General features: G+C 44.5%; 1 protein-coding gene across 1 annotated transcript in view; it reads right to left on the minus strand.

Moving 5' to 3' along the window:
- Positions 1–21,338, minus strand: part of LOC126285407 (mucin-17) — a 326,011-nt gene that overhangs the window by 141,004 nt on the left and 163,669 nt on the right. The window lies entirely within an intron of this gene.

Here is a 21,338-nt window from a genome sequence, read left to right on the forward strand (position 1 = left end):
TTCGTTGAGGCGGCGTCGGTTAAGTTTCAATTAGAAGTTACCCCGCAAACAGGAATTTGTGAGGTCTCAGGTTTTCTCGCTGTGATTTATTAATTGTGTTTTTAGAAAGTTCAGCCGAGTCGTTGTCTCCGCTTCATACAACATATTTCGACGAGCGCCCCAGTCCTCTTCTGCCGGTGCTGCAAGCCGTGATGTGTTACGCATGCTCTCTGCTTGGACTCCAAAGACACTGGAACACGTCCCGTCACGGACTAAGCATAACGCAACACAGCTCACGGCGTCTTAGAAAAGGCGTGGGTCGGTCATCGAAATTTTGTGAGTGAAATGGATTCTACTACTCAGTTGTAAATCTGAATGCATGACATTAATATGGGAATTTGGTTTATTCTTTTCGCGGTCGGTGTCACAATCCCATTCTCAGTCGTTCAGTTTTGTAACAAGCAGAGTTGGCATGTTTGAAACTGAACCGCTATTCTCCGCTGATGAATCTTTTAACAAGCCAAGCTGTCTAGTACGAACCTCAACCGCATCCATGATCGCTCAGTCTTGAAATAAGTCAATCTGTCAAGTTTGAAACTGGATAATTAAAAAATTGAGCTAATAGGGATGGGGCTACAACGCCAAAACTACTTGCAAATAGTGAAATATAAATACTGTTGTATGACTACAACATGCAATGCTTGTGTATCTCTCAAGAATACTAGAAACTGACATACGCATGGGCATGAAATCTTATATGGGAAAAGACAATAAATTCGAAAATGTAATTGTGATGACTGAAATTAAACTGACATTCAAAGGCGAAAATGTCACTAAAGAAAGAAAGGAAAGACATTGGAACACGTCTCAATCAAAGTATGAAATAATGAGAATGTGTCTTGCTCAAAATGACATCTTCAAGGTAGTTTGTTGGCAGAGAAGTTAATCTCGCGAATATGCCTTGTTGATTAAAATTATGAACGCCATCTTTTTGACTGGTCAGATAAAAGAGGAGCAAATCTGATAACGTTTAAAAAGAAGAAATAATGTTTTGAACAGGCATGAGTAATGTAACATTAGCAACTGCCCCTCCAGTTTTCTTAATGAATTGAGTTTACATGTATAAGTCATCATATTTCCTCTATTATATGTCATACAATGATATAATTTTTCAGGTCAATTCATTGGTATGTATTGATACTGTCTGCAAGAAAAGTTGCAAGCAGAGTTAGTAGTAAAGAAATAATAAATCAAAACGTTATGTCTTATGCCGAAGTTTTACTGCATGACGAGCAAAAATGTAGTAAGGGATAAATCTTCTTCTTTTATTACCTTCTGAGGGTGTCAGTGAGAAAGAGTTTCAGAAATATTTGAAATTATGTCCAATATTTTTAGGAAGTCACTAAGTGTTCTCATTATCATATACATATACATGTCTGGGTAATTTGCAGATCATGAATTACACTTCTGAAGGATGGTGTACTGAACAACATTACATCAGTATTTATGTAATTTGCAGACAAATAATTACAGCTCTTACAAGTTGTATGTTTTTAGGTTGGGCAGTACCTCCAAGTACATGTAGAAAGAGGAAGTAAGTCATTAACATATATTTTCCCCTGGGCAGCAAGTCAGTTGTTGAAGAACAGATGCGTGGATGCAAAATAGTTAGCCTATGCTGACGGGGGTAGTCCACTTAGAGGTGCAGTTGCGATGGTGCAGAAAACATTGGGTAGTAAATTTTACATCTACATCAACATCTACATTTATACTCCGCAAGCCACCCAACGGTGTGTGGCGGAGGGCACTTTATGTGCCACTGTCATTACCTCTCCTTTCTGTTCCAGTCGCATATGGTTCGCGGGAAGAACGACTATCTGAAAGCCTCTGTGCGCGCTCGAATCTCTCTGATTTTACATTCATGATCTCCTCGGGAGGTATAAGTAGGAGGAAGCAATATATTCGATACCTCATCCAGAAACGCACCCTCTCGAAACCTGGCGAGCAAGCTACACCGCGATGCAGAGCGCCTCTCTTGCAGTGTCTGCCACATGAGTTTGCTAAACATCTCCGTAACGCTATCACGGTTACCAAATAACCCTGTGACGAAACGCGCCGCTCTTCTTTGGATCTTCATAAATTCAATGACGGCACGTTGCTTGCAACGTACATCACCTGCAGATGCCATTTCGAAACTGTCCTGCAGCTACGCTATCTGTCGGAAGTGACGGAAACTTGGTGTACTCACTGAGGAGACTTGAAATGAAACGATCGTATGGCATTGTTGGCCGGGAAGCCCCATACGGGGAGGTTCGGCCGCCGTATTGCAAGTTCTTTTTAGTTGGCGCTACGTCCGAGACTTGCTGCGTCAATGATGATGAAATGATGGTGAAGAACACACATCACCCAGTCACCAAGAGGCAGAGAAAATCCCTGAGCCCGCCGGGAATCGAATCCGAGACCCCGTGTGCGGGAAGCGAGAACGCTACCACAAGACCACGATCTGCGGACGTGTTTGCAGGAAGACTGTACCATGCAGAGAAAAAACAAGCAATACACTGATGTGTCCACATACTAAGATACCACATACAAAAATATCTACACTTATACCCATTGCACTCTGCATAAAGCTTCTGACTTAATACTTGACTTACTGCTTTAAACTTTTAAAGCTAGTTTATACCTCTTAATGATGAGACTACGACAGCATTTTAGATTTTTAAATTTAATGAGCAGCCAGTAAAAGTTTCCGATTCTGTGGAGTAGTATGTCACGACACTCCTGTCCAAGAGTGCGTGTATTCTGGGAGTGAGAGTTGGCGTGACGGCGCGGAAGCTCCGAGGCAGACGAGAGGAAAACTTTGAGAGAGTCCAGGATGAGTGCGGTGCAGTAAACTAGCTGTGACGGAGGCTTTGGCACCAGACGGTGTGCGCGGACAGGCGCACGCCGCTGGCCGCGTGCCGCTGCCGGCCGTGCGAAACGCCGGCAGCGCGCCTGAGTCACGGGCTCGCTTCCTGCGGCCAGCACTTGCAGCTGCCACGCCCAGCCGCCGCCCGCGCCGCTGTTACCTGCTCCCGCTACGGTCCCGTTTGCAGCTGTCATTCGGGCTGCAGCACTTAGCTCCGACCTGTTTCGCCTGGGCACATGTTACTTACGATCATGTCTCTAAAGATGCATTTGTACGGGCGTATATTACGGCAAAGTATGGCCGCAATTACCTTCGACTTTGCTGTAACGTGGAAGCAATACATGGCGACGTTGCATTATGGCCTTGGAACATCCTATTGCAGCTACACTTAAGCGGCAAAAAAACTGGTATAGGCATGCGTATTCAAATACAAAGATATATAAACAGGCGGAATACGGCGCTGCGGTCGGCAACGCCTAGCTAAGTCAACAAGGGTCTGGCGCAGTTGTCAGATCGCTTTCTGCTGCTACAATGCTAGATTATCAAGATTTAAGTGAGTTTGAACGTGGTGTTTTAGTTAGCAGCATGTCTAAGGTAGCGGCCATTTCACGAGCGTACCTTGAATATCACGAATCCGGTAAAGCATCAAATATCCGATATCGCTGCGTCCGGAAAAAGATCTTGCAAGACTGAAGAAAATCGTTTAATGTGACACAAATGCATCCTTTCCGTAGACTGCTGCAGATTTCAATGCCGGGGCATCAACAAGTGTCAGCGTGCGAACCATTCAACTAAACATCATCGATATGGGCTTTCGGAGCCAAAGGCCCTCTCATTTACCCTTGATGGCTGCACGACACACAGCTTGACGCTTCGCCTGGGCCCGTGAATAGTGACATTGGACTGTTGATGACTGGAAACATGTTATCTGTTCGGGCGAGTCTCGTTTCATATTGTATCCAGCGGATGGATATGTACTGGTATGGATACAATCTCACAAATCCATGGACTCTGCATGCCAGCAGGAGGCTCTTTAATGGTGTGAGGCATATGCAGTTGTAGTGATATGGCACCTCTGTTACGTCTAGATATGGCCCTGATAGGGGACACTTACGTAAGCATCCTATCTGATGACCTGCATCCATTCGTGTCCGAAAGACTTGGCCAATGCTGGCAGGACAATGCGTCCAAAATTGCTACAGAGTGGCTCCAGGAACACTCTTCTGGGTTTAAACACTTCCTCGGCCCACCAAACTCCCCAGACATGAACATTATTGAGCATATCTGGGATGCCTCGCAACGTGCTGATCAGAAACGATCTCCACCCCCTCGTACTCTTACGGATTTATTGGACAGCTCTGCAGGATTCATGGTGCCAATTCCCTCCACTTCTACTTTAGACTTTAGTCGAGTACACACCACGTCGTGTTGCGGCACATCTGCACGCTTGCGAGGACTCTAAACGATATTAGGCAGGTGTGCCAGTTTCTTTGGCTCTTGCCACGTCGTGTTGCGGTACATCTGCATGCTCGCGAGGGCTCTGCAAGATATTAGGCAGGTGTGGCAATTTCTTTGGCTCTTCAGTGCCATTGCCGACGAATTGTTGAGTAGCTGCCATATCGTCCACCAATGGTGAACAATATTTTGTATGGCCAGGCCATACTGGTCTCTGATCTTATCTCTATGTGCTTCCCTCTCCCTCTCTGCCTTGCTTCCTCTTTATCACGCCGAGAGCGCTTCAGTGACAAGACAAGTGAACCAAAATTGTTTCCTTTCAGTTCGAAAGTTTTTTCGCGGTTACGTACACAGGCCCTCTGTTGTATACAGGAATACAGAAGTGGGCAAGTGGGCAGCGTGCCGCTGGAAACCATAAATGTGATATGTACATTTACGACAGGAGCTACAAAACCGAGAAACGCCTAGAACTTGCACTTCAAATATTGCTGAATTTGGCTCGTAATCTCAGCCAATAAACCCCTTGTGATAAGACTTAGAATGCATATTTTTGTGCAAATAAACACTTTTTAATGGAACAATACCTATTGACATTAACAAGCTAAAAGTAGTTTAAATTAGAATGTCAGGGGTGTTTGTTGCAGGATTTTAGTACGATAGGAGATAATTATTTTGAAAAGTTCTCACGACGAAACTTGTACAATACCTTTGGTAGCACACACTAAAGAACAACACAAGTGCGTGCACTAGTTGTGCCAATTCTAACCAGTAACGAGACAACTGACCATCACAGGATGTGTTCAAAATCACCACTGACGACGGGAATACACGCTTCCATCCTGGTGTGGAACGACTGCTGGACACTTGCTAGCATTTCAGGACATACATTCGAGCAGGCTGCAGTAACACGTCCTTTCATATCATTGTGTGTAGTTGGTATGTCCTTGCAGACAGCGTCTTTCACGTTTTCCCACAGAAAATGCATAAAGGCGTCAAATTCGGCGAACGGGCCGGTCGAGGCCAACGGTCATCATACATTTTGTGAAAACATGCTGCAGTACTTCGTACACTACAGGCTGCACACACATCACGTTGGTATCACAGACTCCATCTAGCCTGCAGAGGAGCGTCCTCTTGCATTCCTGCATTCGTGGAAGACAGGTGTTAGGAGGCAGCGATACTTGGGTGTCTTCACTCTTCCGTCTACGAAAAACGGGCCTGTGAGTTGGTTAACTATCCCATAACCACACTATTACACGTGCTGCTCACGTTCCACCTGACAAATTCAACGAGGAAGCAAAGAGAGCTTCACTCCAAGTTTAAACGCAGCCAAAACCTCTCAGACAAACAGAACCTAAACGATGTCAAAGTTAGCGTAAGGATGGCTATGCGTGAAGCGTTCAGTGAATTCGAAAGTGAAATTCTATGTACCGACTTGACAGAAAATCCTAGGAAATTCTGGTCTTACGTTAAATCAGTAAGTGGCTCGAAACAGCATATCCAGACGCTCCGGGATGATGATGGCTTTGAAACAGAGGATGACACGCGTAAAGCTGAAATACTAAATACCTTTTCCAAAGCTGTTTCGCAGAGGAAGACCGCACTGCAGTTCTTTCTCTAAATCCTCGCACAAACGAAAAAATGGCTGACATCGAAATAAGTGTCCAAGGAATAGAAAAACAACTGAAATCACTCAACAGAGGAAAGTCCACTGGACCTGACGGGATACCAATTCGATTCTACACAGAGTACGCGAAAGAACTTGCCCCCTTCTAACAGCCGTGTACCGCAAGTCTCTAGAGGAACGGAAGGTTCCAAATGATTGGAAAAGAGCACAGGTAGTCCCAGTCTTCAGAAAGGGTCGTCGAGCAGATGCGCAAAACTATAGACCTATATCTCTGACGTCGATCTGTTGTAGAATTTTAGAACATGTTTTTTGCTCGAGTATCATGTCGTTTTTGGAAACCCAGAACCTACTCTGTAGGTATCAACATGGATTCCGGAAACAGCGATCGTGTGAGACCCAACTCGCTTTATTTGTTCGTGAGACCCAGAAATTATTAGATACAGGCTCCCAAGTAGATGCTATTTTCCTAGACTTCCGGAAGGCGTTCGATACAGTTCCGCACTGTCGCCTGATAAACAAAGTAAGAGCCTACGGAATATCAGACCAGCTGTGTGGCTGGATTGAAGAGTTTTTAGGAAACAGAACACAGCATGTTGTTATCAATGGAGAGACGTCTACAGACGTTAAAGTAACCTTTGGCGTGCTACAGGGGAGTGTTATGGGACCATTGCTTTTCACAATATATATAAATGTCCTAGTAGATAGTGTAGGAAGTTCCATGCGGCTTTTCGCGGATGATGCTGTAGTACACAGAGAAGTTGCAGCATTAGAAAATTCTAGCGAAATGCAGGAAGATCTGCAGCGGATAGGCACTTGGTGTAGGGAGTGGCAACTGACCCTTAACATAGACAAATGTAATGTATTGCGAATACATAGAACGAAGGATTCTTTATTGTATGATTATATGATAGCGGAAAAAACACTGGTAGCAGTTACTTCTGTAAAATATCTGGGAGTATGCGTGCGGAACGATTTGAAATGGAATGATCATATAAAATTAATTGTTGGTAAGGCGAGTACCAGGTTGAGATTCATTGGGAGAGTCCTTAGAAAATGTAGTCCATCAACAAAGGAGGTGGCTTACAAAACACTCATTCGACCAATACTTATTGCTCATCAGTGTGGGATCCGTACCAGATCGGGTTGACGGAGGAGATAGAGAAGATCCAAAGAAGAGCGGCGCGTTTCGTCACAGGGTTATTTGGTAACCGTGAAAGCGTTACGGAGATGTTTAGCAAACTCAAGTGGCAGACTCTGCAAGAGAGGCGCTTTGCATAGCGGTGTAGCTTGCTCGCCAGGTTTCGAGAGGGTGCGTTTCTGGATGAGGTATCGAATATACTGCTTCCCCCTACTTATACCTCCCGTGGAGATCACGAATGTAAAATTAGAGAGATTCGAGCGCGCACGGAGGCTTTCAGACAGTCGTTCTTCCCGCGAACCATACCGACTGGAACAGAAAAGGGAGGTAATGACAGTGGCACGTAAAGTGCCCTCTGCTACACACCGTTGGGTGGCTTGCGGAGTATGAATGTAGATGTAGATGTAGACGAATTCTCAACAGGACAGTAGCGCACGTTTCGGTGGTTCACCAGGATATGACTGGTAAATGTGGCTTTGTCACTAAACAAGATATATGATAAATATGGAGTGTCTTGTTGTAACGCTTATGTATAGAAGTTAACACTATTTTGACAATGGTTACATGCAGCTCTTGACGGAGAAAGGTGTGTTAGGTGTGGAATCTATGTCGCTGGAAAATGCGTAGGACACTTGCCTGACTCATGCCACTTCCTTGTGCGATTGCGAAGAAGGTAATTCTGGGGATCAACTGCAGTAGCAGGAAGAACATTAATTTCCTCCTCTTCTGACTGACGTCACTTATTTCATGTCTGCCAAAGTTATTGTGAGTAGAGTTAGTAGCAAATAAATAGTAAAATTTCAACGTCATGCATGAGGAGACAGTTTTTCACGATTCTCATGGTTTATGACGTCATACCTCCTAAAACATGGTGGTTCTTACTGCCACAGTAGCTATTGCCTGATAGAAAAAAATATGTGTACTAAGTTTGATTGATATGGAGAAAACGAAAGAAAAAAATAAATAACGTAGGGTAATGAAATGTAGAATATTTATTTCTCTAAGTAACACGTTTAAGTTATCAACATTGCAAGATCATAGGCTAATGTAAACGAGAGAGAAGCCATGGCAAATATGAAATGCTGGTACAGTAATAACTGGTGTAACCAACAGAATGTTGACTGCAAGCATGCAAACGTGCATACGTTTTGTTATACAGGTGATAGATGTCAGTTGGTGGGATAGGGTTTTATGCCTGCCGCACTTCGTCCTTCAATGCGGCGACGGTCGTATTGCACTGTATTGCCGCAGTGGTCCACAGCCCCACGTAGACTACCGCAGTCCACTTCACCCCTCCGCAGCCCCGCACCGAACCACTCTTTCAGGGTTACTGTGCGGTTCGGCTACCGGTAGACACTCCCCCCCCCCATGGAACGTCTCAGACCAGACGAGTGTACCTCCTATGCTTGCTTGGTAGAGTAATGGTGGTGTACGGGTACGTGGAGAACTTGTTTGCGCAGCAATCGCCGACATAGTGTAGCTGAGGCGGAATAAGGGTACCCAGCCCGTATTCGCCGACGCAGATGGAAAACCGCCGAGCCGGCCGCTGTGGCCGAGCGATTCTAGGCACTTCAGCCTGGAACCGCGCTGCTGCTACGGTCGCAGGTTCGAATCCTGCCTCGGGCATGGATGTGTGCGATGCGCTTAGGTTAATTAGGTTTAAGTAGTTGTAAGTCTAGGGGACTGATGTCCTCAGATGTCGACACTCGATACAAACATCACCGTTTATATAAAGTGAATGTTGGAGACAACTGTTCCTCTTTGGTGAGTCCGTTTCAGTAACAATCTACGAACACTTTCAGTTCCTTTTCGACATGACGCCACAAGCAGTTGTACCTGTGATCAAGATAGACACGGGCACACATGGTTCACTGGCAGCCGATTGCACCGCCATAAACTCTCTCTCTTACAGTCACCGTCAGAACATTCGAGAGAAAGCAACTAGCCTACTTTGTGAACTACCTGAAATGCTGCCATCAGAATAATAACAACCTGTCGAACTTGGATTTACCCCTGGTTTCCAGTATGATGGGCATCATAGCTGTAACAGTTGAATGAGAATGGAATGAAGTGAATTGATGAGGAGGCGAAATTAATGAAAATCCAACAACCTCACGTGTTATCTGAGAAAATTGGGCACAAATGCTGAGCCCGCAATTTAATGAGCCAGCAAACCTCTCTGACACGATTCTTTAAGGAATCGAGCTCTCTTGTACATAACAGCTCCAAATTTCTGATTATTTTGCAAATGAGTTAAACACGAGATCAAATGTGTGTGAATTCCTAAGGGACCAAACTGCTGAGGTCGTCGGTCCCTTGGCATACACAGTAGTTAATGTAACTCAAACTAGCTTACGCTAAGAACAACACACACACCCATGCCCGAGGAAGGACTCGAACCTCCGGCGGGAGAGGCCACTAACCGCGTGGCCACTCAGCGTGGCAATTAAACACGTAAAACATTTATTATTGAAAACACAAAACTGTAAAAATTTAAATAGGAAAACACTTCCTAATGTTCTTCAAAACTATATTTATATGGGGGCAGAAACTGCTAACGGCTTTTCGGGCCATCTTCAGGTGACAACTGAACGTCGCAAATACATATAAATACGAGAGGCAACTTATGCAGATTTTGTTTACCAAGAGATACAAAAATGACATACAATGTTTACTCAGGAAAACATTACATTTATGTCACATAGAAATGTTTACATTAACTAAAATGGGAAGGGGGAAAACATTTTTTGTGATAAATTTGACAAGGGATGACAAATACGATGAATTCACTATTCGAATCTAGTATTCGTAACAAAAACTTAATTTAACAACGGGAACAAGGCAAGTCAATATGATCATTTAATAGTAACTGTAAGATGACATTGTATGTCATGTGTTGACTTCCAGTATTTCCAGTATAGTGATCTTCCTGTTATTACTTAACACATTCTGCATTATACGAATGATTTTCTGTTATGGCAATAGATGACTAGCAAAGTCAGAATCTTTCTTTCTTCAGCTTCTCTGACGTTCAGATAATCTAATTGCCATAGCTCTGCCTGACCCAAATGGTGTTGTTTTTATTAGTTTCGGAGTATTCACCGATAGTCTAACAAAAAATGACGTAAATTTAGAAAAAAAATTGAAATTACGCTTAAAATTTCTTGTAAGTATCTAAACGCTATCATTATCGAACAGTGGATGAGTATTGTCTGGATAATTTTCGCGTCACGAGTTACGCTTTCTCAGGACATGTACATAGTTTCTGTCTGCAATACCTGACTCACTGTGTCAGACCTCTGACGTGAGATTATACTTCCTAATGAGTAGATTATGATAGCATTTTAAACTAGGTTAACAATTCACGAAATAGTGAGAAACAAAATTTTTTTGCCCCTGGAAGCCGTTAGATTGGCAACCTGCAGTTGGGATTCTGTGCCCGGTTTAGCCTTTTAGAAGCTATAAGAATAGGAGTCACCAGCTAGAAAGCTAATATGAACTAGCCATGACGCTACTGGAGGTGGTATGTCGTTGCCTTCCTCTAATCTTTGAACTAACTTACACAGCCAGTTATACGGGTACCTACATTTTACCGTAGATTACGAAATACGGTGCAACTCGGCAATTTTCACATCAAAAACATATTGACAGAGGTGAAAGAATTGGCAAGCGACAGATAAAAGCCCGAGGACTACCCGGTGATCGAATGCAAGATTTCTGCATCCATAGTCTGGCCCTTCAACACTGAACCATTGAGCATCAGTTTTGTATTTGTGTTACACTAAAAATATTTGTAGAACTGAGTAGATATCGTCAGTATACGCTGTGTGTCTTGCTTGTAAACAAACTTGTTCCATTGAGTAACGCCTACTTCACTCTACACCTCCAACCTTGCGTTCAGTACTGCTGTTTTTGTCTCGGGTTTGTTTTTACCTCAGTGTTAGTTACAGATTAACAGAGGTGCACAGCACTATGGATAGGTTTACTGATGAGAATTTGGCGGATATGCACCTCGTGTACAGGTTCACTGAATGCAGTGGAAGACCGGCAGAGCAACGCAACGCGGGGCTCTCCCCGCAGCGTCAGCAACTACGTCACAATAACCTCGCATCACCAGATGACTGTTGCATTACTCTTTGCATTGTATTGTACGTTTGCTTATTGAATGATACAGGATTTTTCACTGTCGTGAAAATATTTTCACAGAACCTAAGGCAACTGAGGTAACAAGTCGAACAGGTCATAATTACAATACTGTGTAATGGGCCACTGGAGACTACGAGTTCTTAAAGCAAAATATTCCAGACAGCCTTGAAGTTTTGTTGGTGGAGTTTGTTTCACGCTTTATGCCAGATGAATAGCATATACTGCGATGAAATGAATGGACGGCGGGGTGAAATGGCATCAGCGAAAGCAGTCTGTAAATGGAGGCGGCGACGTTAAAAATGTAACACAGGCGCCTGAAGGTGCAACACTGGTACTTCAAGCATTAAAAGCACAGAATGACGAGACTCTGTGATGATACGCCCGCCAAACCGTCCCCTCCCTCCCTCACTCACTCACGTTCAGACCTGCGAGTGTGCCGTGTAAAGCGTCACCGCCGTAGGCGTCTCGTGAAAGCTTCCGTGCCAGTGAGTGACGTACTGTCAGACAGGGCGGCAGTAGACGAAAGTAGCCGGACTCAAGAACGCGGGATCTGTCTGGGTAATCACGCAGCCATTGATCACGGTGGAGCGGGGCTCGGTCGGAAGTTCGTGCTGCGCCGGATTACAATGGAGGAGCACATTCTCCTCCGCGTCTCTGGTAATTAAGCCGGAGATCCTCAGAGAGGAATAGCCTCTACGAGAAAGTGTGACGCAGTTGTGGGAGCCACAAATTATTCTTAATGGGACCCGAGTGGCTATTAAGAGCGTTTTCCGGGCTGAAGAGAACAAAGGCGTCCGTCCGTTTTTAGTGATATAGAGCTTTCTACCACAATTGTCTTATGACCAGTGAGACGAGCGAGCTATGAATCTTTCGTAATGGACTCCTATCTGCAGCAACCCGCTAAGGCTTCTGACTGTGTCTGTATCACACAGAAATACAAATAGCGCAGCGGATGAAATGAATAGTTGCTACTTCGCAAACTTGAACCCGTTTTTCATGTTTATAACCCTTTGTAGACAGAAGAAAGTATATGGCAGTAGTAAACAGCGAAGGTATAAAAGAAATCCTGATAATTTCAATCTCCGATCTTGAATTTGAAAGATAACATCCCTGAACGTCACATAATTGTAATTTCTTACGAACTTTCAATACGATGGACATTTCGTTACATAATGAGAATCGTATCTGTGTTCCACAATCTCTAGCTCTAAAAGTCTAAATGATCTGAAGGCTATTAAGAAAAAAATGAGAGGAATCGCGAAATCCAGTTAAGAACACTGTTTTGCTGTCGCACCAGTATACAATGCTGAGCTTTACAGTAATTTATGAATATAATCCAAAATTCTATAATTTCAATACCTACCTCCTATTCAGTTTCTAACAAAGAACGACTACAGAGGGTTTCTCGTTTACCGGCAAATGATCTATTGACATACATTTTACACTATTTGCTGCATTAAATATTTTATAATTAACGTTCCAAATTGTAGGCACAAAGATGAAATTGAACATTTAAAGAAACTATCATATCCTCTATGCATGTCCACTAAACGTGAAAAATTCTACGCGTCTTAAAAAGGTCTTGAATAACGTTTAAACTGATCAGCTAGAACAGTGGCAGAGCATTGCATGGTCTGATGAATCACGATACCTACTTCAACATGCCTATGGGAGTGCGCGAATCTGTCGTCTACCAGGGAACAGCTCCTTCACACCTTTCCTGAGGGATAGAGAAAACATGGTGAGGGCTCCATTACGCTCTATGAACACTCATGTGGTTATCAGTGGGTCCAGTGGAGCTCGTGCGAGGAATTAGGATGGCCAAGCAGCATCGTAGACTGGTTGCAGACCACGTACATTCCTTCATGACGACCATGTTTGCCGACGGCAGCGGCATTTTTCAGCAAAATAATGCAGTATGTCACAAGGCCAGGAGTGTGGTGGAGTGATTCGAGGCGAATTCCAATTGATGTGCTCCCTCCCATCTCGCCATATCTGAACCCAATCGAACACATTTTCGATGTGATTGAACGCGACGACAGAGCTAATCGTATAATCGTATCCTCCCCCCCCCCCCCCTTCCCCGCCCCTCCCCGGACTTTCCGGGAATTAAGTGACTTGTGTGTGCAGATGTGGTGACAACTCCCTCCAGCGACCTACCAAGGCTCATTGCTTTCATACCACGAGATGTAAGCGCTGTTATCCGTGCCAAAGTTGGACATATCGGCTATTATGTAGGTGGTCATAATGTTCTGGCTGATCGGTATACTTTTGTGTTTATGTAAGACTTCACCAAGAGCTAACTTGCTTACATGTAGTGAACGTATTATTTTTAAAAACACAATAGCCGTTTATCCTATTTACAAGTTCGAAATAACTGTTACTACAGTTCTACAGATGGCTCTGAGCGATGTGGGACTTAACATCTGAGGTCATCAGCCCTTAGAACTACTAAAACCTAACTAAGGACATCACGCACATCCATGCCCGAGGCAGGATTCGAACCTGCGACCGTAGTAGCAGCGCGGTTCCGGACTGAAGCGCCTAGAACCGCTCGGCCACAGTGGCCGGCACTACACTTTTACGAAGGAGTTTATTTTTTATATTATCAGTAAACAGAAAGTGCTATTTTATCATAGCATTCGTTTCGCTCTGAGGACCACAAACACAAAAAGTATTAGCGGTGTAACGTAACATACCGAATTTGGGTACTCATGTCGTATTTAAGAAATTATACTCCCACATAATACATAGGGCTCTAACAATGAGTCTACGGAGTATGACGCATATTGTAGTCTTGACATCCGTAGCTCAAGTCGATAGCGAACTTTGTACAGTGATGCTGGAACAGCGAGTAATATCTTCAGATGCTGTTTTCTTATTCCTTAATTTTTTGTATCAAGAAGCATTCACGTGTCCTTTATCACTCAAGTAAGCGAAGCCCGATACAGTCTCGTAAGTATTAATTCCAAACATTACACAAGAGTGTCTGGTATTCTTTTCAGAACAATTTGACGAAATACAATTTAATCTGTAGGGAATACTTCATGAGTGTGATCACATCGCACCTTCGTGAGCGAACGCTTGACGAGAACTGCAGTAGCTACCTTAGTCTTATTATTATGATAGGTCTATTAAGATTATATTTTCAATGACTGAAGGGTTTGCACTGTTGGAACAATAACACTCAGCTTACGTATGACAGTATTGACAACTTGCCCGGAGTCATAGATAACAGGTGTCTTATGGATGTCTCTTCGGAAAATTTTATGTGCATCTTAATCGCAAATAACGACATCTCACGAGCTAATATATATATATATATATATATATATATATATATATATATATATATATATATATATATTCAGATCCGAAACGATTACTGCGTCACGCTATCTGGACATTCTTCGTGAATTTGTGGCGGTACAAACTGCCTTAGACGACACTGCGAACACCTCGTGGTTTATGCAAGACGGTGCCCGGCCACATCGCACGGCCGACGTCTTTAATTTCCTGAATGAATATTTCGATGATCGTGTGATTGCTTTGGGCTATCCGAAACATACAGGAGGAAGCGTGGATTGGCCTCCCTATTCGCCAGACATGAACCCCTGTGACTTCTTTCTGTGGAGACACTTGAAAGACCAGGTGTACCGCCAGAATCCAGAAACAATTGAACAGTTGAAGCAGTACATCTCATCTGCATGTGAAGCCATTCCGCCAGACACGTTGTCAAAGGTCTCGGGTAATTTCATTCAGAGACTACGCCATATTATTGCTACGCATGGTGGCTATGTGGAAAATATCGTACTATAGAGTTTCCCAGACCGCAGCGCCATCTGTTGTTGACAATTGTAACTACTGTAATTTCGAAAGTTTGTCTGCCTGAAAATGTACTGTTGTCCCAAGCATATTGCAACAAACGGTGTATTTCTATCGCTGCTCGTTTAGTTTGTATTGCCGTTTCAAATATACCGCTCATTTTTGAAACACCCTATATATATTCCATATTTCGCTTGACGGTGTGGTCAGGCTCAGTATTAGGCGAGACGTGATAGTACGTACAAACGGAATATGTGGAGCAAATATCGTAAAAAAGTTAAGAAATATAATAAAAACAAAACAGTGCCAAGTGCATCTACACAACGTACTCAATCCTCCGCTGTAACAGCAAAGCAATGGTGCGTGATTTAGACTCTACACGATGGGCCGATTGGCTTCAAACAGTTTGTAAAGTCAGCATCGTATTCCAACACCAACAGAGCATCTGAATTTACTTCTATACTCCACAAGTCACCTTACGGTGTGTGGCGGAGGTCATTTCCTCCTTCTCCTATTCCAATTACGAATGGATTGCGGGAAGAAAGAACGATTCCTAATAAGTCTCTCTGCGATTGCGAATCTCTCTAATTTTACCTCCATGGACTTTTTGCGAGATATACATAGGAGGAATGAAGATATTTGCTGACTCTTTTAGGAAGGTACGCTCTCGGAACTTTAACAACAAACCATGCCGCGATGTAGAAGGCTTCCCTTGCAGCATCAGGAATGCCTCAGAGAAGTGTGATAGGACAGTTGCTATTTTCTGTATACATAAATGATCTGGCAGACAGGGTGGGCAGCAATCTGCGGTTCTTCGCTGATGATGCTGCGGTGTATCGGAAGGTATCGAAGGTAAGTGACTGAAGGTTGATACAAGATGACCTAAAATCTCTAGTTAGTGTGATGAATACCACCTGGATCTTAATGTAGGAAAATTAAAGTTAATGCAGGTGAATAGGAAAAACAAACCCGCAATATTCGGATACCGCATTAGTAGTGTCACAGTCAAGTCGTTTAAATTATCTGGGCGTAACGTTGCGAAGCGATATGAGGTGGAACGAGCATATGAGAACTGTGGTAGGGAAGGGGAATGGTCGACTTCGGTTCATTCAGAGAATTTTAGAAAAGTGAAGTTCATCTGTAAAGGAGGCTGCGTATAGGACGCAGTTGCGACCTATACTGCTAGAGTGTTTGGGATTCGCACCAGGTTGGGCTGAAACAAGATATCGAAGTAATTCAGAGGTGAGCTGCTAGATTTCTTACCGGTAGGTTCGATCAGTATGAAAGTAATACGGATGTGCTTTGGGAGCATTCAAAAAACGCACCACGAAGAAATTATCAGAATGGGACGGAAATCGGTAGATCGGATGTACATGTACAGATGAACAAATGATTGGAATTTCAGTAAAATTGGATAATTTACAAACTGAGCAGGTCAATAACGCGTTGGTCTACCTCTGGTCTTTGCGCAAGAAGTTATCCGGCTTGGCATTGATAGGCTGCTCATCGGGGCTTGGTGCGAAGTGGGACTCATCAGGGAAGGCAGTTCTCTAGCCAATGAGATTTAGGGTGAAGACGTGTCTAGAGGCGCTCCAGACTGCGGTGGGATACCAACCTGGGAGTCGCCCGCCATACGCCGAGACAACCAAGAGTGATGATCTGGGGTACCATTTCTTTTCATAGCAGGACCCCTTTGGTTTTCATCTCTGGCACCCTTACAGCAAAACGGAACGGTGACGATATTCTAGACCCTGTTTTGTTGCTTCTTGGGATTACATTTCAGCAAAATAATGCCCGCCGGCACACAGCGAGAGTCTGTTTATATTCATGCTTGTCAAACATTATCTTAGCCAGCCGGGTCACCGGATCTCTCCACAACTGAGAACGTTTGGGACATTATGGACGGGGCCCTCCAAACAGCTTGGAATTTTGACGATCTAGCGTGCCAATGGGACAGAATTGGGCACGATATCCCCCAGGAGGACACCCAACAACTCGATAACTCGGTCAATCAATGTCAAGCCGAATAACTGCTTGCATAATGATCAGCGATAGACCAAAGTTTTAACTGACTGGCTACGTTTGTGAAGCTCTTTCTCTTGAATAAATCAACCAATCTTTGTGAAACTGTAGGTTTTTTTTGCCAGTTTTATTTTGTTTATCCTGTATGTATTTCAGAAGTTGAACCTCAAAGTTGGTGAACGTAGGTCCCTTCTTCAGGGCAAAGCAAACAAAATGGGAATTAAGATAGTTCCAAACACCCTATTCTAGTCGTTTTCTGGCCCGCACGTGATGGTGATTATTTGTGAACAGCGTTGTGCGGAGGTGCCACACGGCTGGTGATGGGGGCGGCAGTCGGCCAGCTCTCCGGGGTTTCGATGCGGGAGATGGCCTGCCGGCGGCTGGATGTGGCGGTGCTATTGATTCGGAGCCGGCCCCGCCGTCAAACAACAGCGACCCTCCCCCCTCACCCCTCAGCCCCAACCCCTGCTAATTTGATGACACAGCGCCGACGCCGCCTGCATACACGGGGTGGCCGGCATTCCTGCAATCTGCCTTCGTGGCCTGGCCGCCGCGGACTCCACGCCGTGCCGACAAAGGCGTTCGTTCTGCTGCCCAGCGAAATCTTTAGACCTTCCTCACACCACAGGCGACCACTAATGGCTGTGGTAGCGCTTTTTTGACGCAAAATCGAGCGTGGAATCAGTTTCAACCGTTCCATGACATGCTGGATGTGTCACACGAACACATTTGGCTCGAAGCGCCTTCGTCGACAGGAATGTCCCTTTAATACTCGGTTAATGCGCTAGTCCAGCGATCGTGTGATAACCAGTTCGCTCTGTTCAGACAGCAGCTTGATACCGTGTTCATAGACTTCCAATGGTTCAAATTGCTCTGAGCAGTACGGGAACTAACATCTGAGATCATCACTCCTCTAGGACTTTGAACTATTTAAACCTAACGACACCACTCAGAAGAGTCACTCAGAAGAGTAGTGTCAAAATCAAACTCAGCGCCATTCATATTGTGCTAATTTTATATTGTCACGCAATGTGATACAAACTAACACTCTTGTAATGCAGCCAAAGTTAACAACAATTATTGCCACGAACGTACTCAAGAGCACCTGACGCTCAAGTGTCCAGATTGGTGGGAGCCGCGAAGAGACACTAACAGTAATCTAGCCTGTGGAAATGTAATTCATCCACGAAAGAAGTATCTTACAGAACACTTGCTCATCAGATTATTTAGTACTGCTCAACAGAGTGGTGTCCTTTACCAAATTGTGTTAATAGAAGACACAGACGAGCTCTAACGAAGAGTGTCATGTTTCGTCACTGTATCGTGTAGTAAGCGCTATGCCATTACGGAGATGCTCAGCAAACTCTACCGGCAGACGCTACAAAAGAGGTGCTGTGCATTACGTAGGAGTATACTACTGAAATTTCGAGATTGCACATTCAGTTTTTTTTCCCATATACGTCTCGGGAAATGAATCACTACAAGAAAATCAGAACAATTTGTTGTCATACAAAGCTTTATCGACCATCATTCTTTCCAAGTGCTATTTGCGAACAGAACAGGAAATCTGGACGGGGGGAGGGAGAGGGCGCACGTATCAGCAGAACGGGCAGGCTGCTGTACTCCCATCCAAGACAAGCTGTGCCCAACGCACGTGGGCTAAAGACGTCTTGCCTGCCTCCCCGTCTTCCTGCGGGGCTACGCTACGTAGCAGTTTATTCTGTACGCTCTTATTGTAACGTTACGAGCAGGGTTCGGAAGATGTTTACCAGAGTATCGCAAGACAAGGCCCAATGCAATGCATATTCATTTTGGGTTATTATAAGGGCAGAAAATTGTGGATTTTATTTGTCCTGTTTTCCTTTACGGCTTATTTGTTTATTTCAATATGAACTGTTTTTAACTTCACCCTCTTTTTACAAGTACTGGCTATTCCCAATACGAACCATCATCAGGTCACCTCTAACACATATTATCTATGAAAGTCGAGATACTTCGCACTTAAGACCCTCAATATGTCTATTACCGCAACGTTAACTAAAGTAAGGTTTTGGAAGTTATTGTGTGCGTGTGTGAAATCTTATGGGACTTAACTGCTAAGGTCATCAGTCCCTAAGCTACACACTACTTAACCTAAATTATCCTAAGGGCAAACACACATACCCATGCCCAAGGGAGGACTCTAACCTCCGCCGGGATCGGCCGCACATTCCATGACTGCAGCGCCTGAGACCGCTCGGCTAATCCCGCGCGGTGAAGTTTAGTGTCTGTAGGAACATGAACCCAGTCAGAACAATTTAAGTACTTTTTCCAGATTGTGTATTGCGAGTTCACGTAATTCATTGTAAGTGACCAAAACAGTTCATTGTAAATTCCACAAATTCATTTTAGCTAACGCGAAGTTCGTTTTTCGTATTACGTTAATCTAATACCTATATGACTGAAAGAGAAGCTTTTCTTTCATACTAAGCTTTCTTCGCATTACGTTGCATACCACCAGAATCCGGTTTTTGATATCGACTGAGCCATATTTTTTCCCATTTCAGCCAATGTCTGCCCTAAATGTAGAAAGCCTATATACTACTAAATGGCCTCGCGTCCTTACCACACATTTCAACACACTTGTCAGGCACTAAGTCTTCATCCTCTTTCAGAAATATTTATGGAGAGGGGAAACTGCTGCCCCAGTCTACAAACATATCGTAACGTACTCGAGGTTCGCGAATGAGTGCTTAGTAACTTCTTACAAAGTTTGCACTGCGACACACATACTGATTTGGGTTAAATAGAGCAGCAATCAGTCGTGGAGTTAAGTTGATTTAATGTGACATTTATAGTCGCAACGCAGATCAGTTTCGACCTGTGTCAGGTCATTATCATTGCAGTGCGGAATTGTAGCAGTTCTTCGTGCTCAAGTGATTGCTTACACAGTTCAACCATTCCGCACTGCATTGATAATGACCTGACACAGGTCGAAACTGATCTGCGTTGTGACTATAAATGTCACATTAAAGCAACTTAAATCCACGACTGACCACAGTCGTTGCGTGCACCCACCCCATGGAGGGCAACCTGACATACTGAGTTATTTGAAGCTGCCTTATAAACGCTGGATTTGGGGATTGTTTCGTGACTGGTATGTATTCCACAATTTCTAATTTCTCCTCAGTCACATTTTAAGTTTGGTTTGTTCATTTGCTGCCTCCCCCGTCAAGGTAACTGAGCTGTAGTCAAACTACCTTTGCAAATAGATACCTGGCTATTCTGTGGTCATGTTGAATTTTCAGGTGCAGCAGGCTGAACGGATCCCGTGAAGATTGCCAGGCTAGGGAAAACCAAGCCACAAGCTGGCCTGTTTTAACCACTGTGCTTCGAGTCACTTGTACTCTTGTGTCTCCGTTGTGGCAGGTTAAGATGCTTTAATTATTGCAACGGAGATACGGGCGGACAGGCTGGAAGGAGAGTTTGTACAGCCCTTGGTAACTGCAGATGCAGGAAAGTTAGTATAAGCTTGTAGAGCAGCCTGTAGTGCTCATTGTGACGTACCTAGGTAGAGAGAGAGAGAGAGAGAGAGAGAGAGAGAGAGAGAGAGAGAGAGAGAGAGAGGATTCGCCTGCTCACGCTTCAGCTTGCAGACAGGCTACAGGGTTATGTGTATAGCCAATGTTCTGTGCCGGCCAGGGCTGTCCGAGCGGTTCTAGGCGCTACAGTTTGGAACCGCACGACCGCTACGGTCGCAGGTTCGAATGCTGCCTCGGGCATGGATGTGTGTGATGTCCTTTGGTTAGTTAGGTTTAAGTAGTTCTAAGTTCTAGGGGACTGATGACCTCAGAAGTTGTCCCATAATGCTCAGAGTCATTTGAACCATTTGAAACGTTCTGTCAGGGTTGTTGACGCCGAGACAAGTTGATAACATGGCAGGGCATTGTTCGCTAGACGTCGGGAGGGTGTCCCCCCTGCTCGCAGCTGTAGTAACCTACTTCGGCGGCGTCGCAAAGACATCGATTGCGATGACGCCACTGTCGACAACAAAGCCCCGCGATATTGGCGTCCTCGTGGGGGCGGCAGGGCGGAGTCTGGGGCGGCTTCGTCATCTCGCGTGGCCGCAACCCCCCTGTCGCCCTGGGGTGGGCACCGCCATGCGCGGAGGGAATTAGCAGGCAGGCGCGTGGCGCAGGATCGCCAGGTTGTGCTGCAAATACTGCGCAGCCAAAGCTACTATCCGTACTGAAATAACC

The sequence above is a fragment of the Schistocerca gregaria genome, chromosome 8 (genome assembly GCF_023897955.1).
Source record: "Schistocerca gregaria isolate iqSchGreg1 chromosome 8, iqSchGreg1.2, whole genome shotgun sequence".
Taxonomy (NCBI): domain Eukaryota; kingdom Metazoa; phylum Arthropoda; class Insecta; order Orthoptera; family Acrididae; genus Schistocerca; species Schistocerca gregaria.